This window comes from Cicer arietinum, chromosome 5 (genome assembly GCF_000331145.2).
Source record: "Cicer arietinum cultivar CDC Frontier isolate Library 1 chromosome 5, Cicar.CDCFrontier_v2.0, whole genome shotgun sequence".
NCBI classification, from domain to species: domain Eukaryota; kingdom Viridiplantae; phylum Streptophyta; class Magnoliopsida; order Fabales; family Fabaceae; genus Cicer; species Cicer arietinum.
The window spans coordinates 16,003,495-16,007,681 of record NC_021164.2 but is presented as its reverse complement, the minus strand read 5'-3'; the positions used below and the strand labels follow the sequence as shown (position 1 = coordinate 16,007,681).

At 31.7% G+C, this 4,187-nt stretch overlaps 1 long non-coding RNA gene across 1 annotated transcript; it reads right to left on the bottom strand.

Annotated features, from left to right (window-relative positions):
* Positions 1-621: 621 nt before the first annotated feature.
* Positions 622-2,956, bottom strand: LOC113784551 (uncharacterized). The gene is made up of 2 exons (XR_003470609.2): positions 1,209-2,956; positions 622-1,111 (listed from the first exon to the last, which is right to left on the bottom strand). It is a non-coding gene; the product is annotated as an uncharacterized lncRNA (long non-coding RNA).
* Between the last annotated feature and the right edge of the window lie 1,231 nt (positions 2,957-4,187).

Below are 4,187 nucleotides of genomic sequence, written 5' to 3'. Positions count from 1 at the left end.
GTATAATATTGACTAAATATTTACACATCATCACCGCTCGCCTTTATTTGACACTTAAAAATAAAAATAAAAAAGACAAAAGACTCAATTTTGTCCCTCACAATTTCAATTCTACCCAATGTAGTTCCTTACAAAATTTAATATTCAAACTAATTATTTGACAATTTCATATGAAGGATAAATTAATTATTGATGTATCATGTAAAAATGATGCCCTATTAGGTAAATGTGAGAATTTAAAAAACGATGCTGACATGTAAATTATTTTGAGGCCAAATCAGTCCCTCTATCTAAATTTCAAAATATTTTTCAAAAAGAAACCCAAATCAATCCCTCACTAATTTTGGCCAAATAAATATGTCTCTCTGAATTTTTAAGTGTTAAATTAAAAGGCTTAAAGAGTCTCCCATTCATTCGAGCCAAATATGGTCAAGCTTTATTATTTGTAGCGTATAGATCATTCTTAACGATTTAAAAGAAATAAAAATAGTTATTTTGTCATTAACAACTTCCAAATGATATCATCAAACATTAACAACTTTAAAATAATACCCCAACGCTGGCTAATTCAAAATATATCAAATATAGAATATGACATATCAAAACGAAACTAAAACGACAAATGAAAATGATGGGCATCATCAATATTTTCAAATTCCAAAAATACTACAAGTTATCTCTCCATTACAATATTTAGCTATTTTGATGGCAACAACTTGTATCTGGGAGTAGGAATCATTTGAATATATCTTGGAGGAATGAAAGGTTTAATCGAAAATGTCTGAGATTGTATTGATCATGTACCCACAACCGAAGAAGGAACCAAGTTGAAAGGAGTTGAAAGGAGGTGGCGTTGCTTGGTTGGTTCTCCTAGGTATTCAACTAGCAAAATCTCTTTAACAATACTATAATAGTAATTTTCTTCAACTCCTTCGTCGTCACCCTTGACACAAAGTACACAATTAATGATTTTCTTACCAACACTTCACTCTTCTGTATGAAACTTAAAACCATTTACAAAATAAATAAGCCAAGTATGAACCTTCCTCTTAGGACCATATGCTAAGTGGTGCAAATACAAATTTTGCACCAAGTTATTTTTATTATGTACCTATAAATATGCAAAATAAACTTATTATATTCCACAACTACAAGATAAGTCATGTACTATAGTTGAAATATAATAGTTAAAATCACAAGACACTTACATATGTTTGAAACCAACTTGGAAATTCAGATGCAATCCTACCACCCACTTCAGTTTGACATATATTTGGATCATATGCTTCCAAATACACACACACACACACACACATAAATAAAGATCAATTTATTTTACTTACTCAATATATGGTTGAACTTCTTCACAGTTTAGTAGAACATGCAAATGTACGACAGCTAATTCTCTATCATTCAAATATGTACTCTTACAAGTTCCAGTTGAGCGACCAAAATGATTGAAAATTGATAAAGTTTGTTGAACTACATCATGTTTGCCCCCATCATCATTTCGACCTACTCTATTTCTCAAAGATTGCACACGAGATTCAAAATAATATGAAAAAAAATGAGAAGTATCTTAACATAGATATGCCTCATAAATTGACCCCTCTACATGTGATCTATTTTTAACCATTTGTTTCAACCTATTCAAGTACCTAAAAAATAACATATAACATTAACTACTAATTACAAATAAATAAATAAAATATAGATTTGCAGGTTGAAAGATTTGAGTAATTACCTCTCAAATGGATACATCCAACGGTATTGCATAGGACCCCCAACCCTTGCTTCATAAGGAAGATGAATCAAAATATGCTCCATGGAATTAAAGAATCCAGGTGGAAAGATCCGTTCCAATTTACAAGTTGTAATCACTATGTTTTGTTCCATCAACAACAAATCATCCACTCACAAAATTTTTGAGCACAAATATTTGAAAAATTTACTCAACTCGGCTATAGGATTCCATACATAATATGGAAGTGCACTAAAAGCAATTGGTAACAATCTCTCCAGAAATACATGACAATCGTGACTTTTCATTCCAATTAACTTCCCTTCTCTTGTATTTACACATCTATGCAAATTTGAAGCATGTCTATCAGACATTTTTAACTCAGAAATCCATTCATACATAACCTTTTGTTGATCGCTAGACAAAACATATTTGGCTTTAGGCTTTAAAACTTTTCCACTAGATTGTATGTGTAGCTCTAACTCCTTTCTTCGACAATACTCCTTTAAATCCATTATTGCCGTTACATTATCTTTGGTCTTATCTTTGATGTCCATCACTGTATTAAAAATATTATCAAAGACATTCTTTTCAATATGCATTACATCAAGCTTATACCTTATTAAGTTGGTTCTCCAATAAGGAAACTCCAAAAAGATACTTTGTTTTTTTCCAATTATGATTTACACCAAATCCATCACATATACATGGATCAACCTCAGTTATTTTAGGGAGATAACAAACTTCTTCCCACACATCATCCCCAGTTAACCGTTGTGGAGGTTGAGACTTTTCTATTCGATTCTTGTAAAACACATCTTTATTTCTTCAAAATACGTGATCCTAGGCAAACATTGACGATGAGAATCAAACCAGGAGCACATACCACCATGTTTCTAGAAAAAAGATTTGGATTGACTCATGCAATACGGACATGCTCATTTCCCTATTGTACTCCAACCAAACAACATTCCATACGCAAGAAAATCATTAATAGTCCACATTAATGCAACTTTCATTATAAAATTCATTTTTTTGGAAATATCATATGTAAGCACTCCTTCATTCCGTAAAAATTTGAGCTCATCTGTCAAAGGTTGGAAATACATATCTATCTTGCTCTTTTGGATTATGTGGTCCAGGAATAATCAACATGAGAAACATGTAGGGAGTTTTCATGCATAGTTCTGGAGGAAGGTTGTAAGGAGTGACAATTACCGGCCAACATGAATAAAGTGAGGTATTATGATAAAATGGTGTAAAACCATCAGTACACAATCCCAACCTTACATTCCTCGGTTCAATAGCAAAGTCGAGATAAATTTGATCAAAGTGTTGCCAAGCCTCTCCATCTGATGGATGACACATCACTCCTGGTTCTCGTCTATTTGCATAATACCATCTCATATGTGGAGTTGAGCTCATCGAAGCATATAATCTCTTAAGTCTGGGAATTAGCGGCAAATAATGCATTCTCTTCATAAGTACCTCTTTGAATTTATCCCTACAAATTTTTTTCTTCTCATAACGAGGTGCATTACAAAACTTGCATTCTTTTAATTGTTTACATTAATAAGTGTAGAATAACAGACAACCATTTACACAACAATCTATTTTTTGCGCATTGAGACCAAGTTTTGAAACTATTTTCTTGATCTTATAATAATCTTTAGGAACCAGATTATTTGGAGGATGTGTCTCCTTCATAAGTGCCACTGTTTGATTAAAAGATCGTTGAGAAATATTTCCCTCTGATCTAATTGCCAACAATCTAACAACAAAAGACAATTCAGTGTGATCACTGTATCCCGCCCACAATGGCTTTTGAGTTGTATTTAGTAAACCATAGAACTTTTGATCATCTATATTTGGAGACTCCTCTAATTCTTCATCACAATGCATTTGATATTATTGTCCAATAGCATCATAAACCATGCTTTCAAATCTATTAAAATGATTGTTATGTCACTCTTGTGTAGATTTTTTTCCTTTTAATTTCTACATACAACTCTGAATCACTTTCTCCATGAGATGTCCAATACCAGTAGTCAGGTTTAAACCTTTTCCTTAAAATATGAACCTTAACCACTTCAAAGTCTAAGAAATCAATGTTTTTACAAACAAAACAAGGACATCTAATTTCTCTATGTGGTATGTCTAGTTGTTGGATTGCAAATGACACAAATTCATTTAACCTTTTTAGAAATGAATCAGTATACCCATTTTGACTAGGATTTAGCCTATTATACATCCAACTACAATGTTGGCGGATATCCATCTTTTGTAATATCATTAAGCGAATGTTATATACATTATAATTAGCAATTTTTAGAATTAAACATCTACCAAGAAGATAGATAAAATAAACCATTTGAGTAACTAACCATCATACTTCTTAAGCACATGTAGACACTTGTATTTTCATAAATAATATGTAATTTAACAT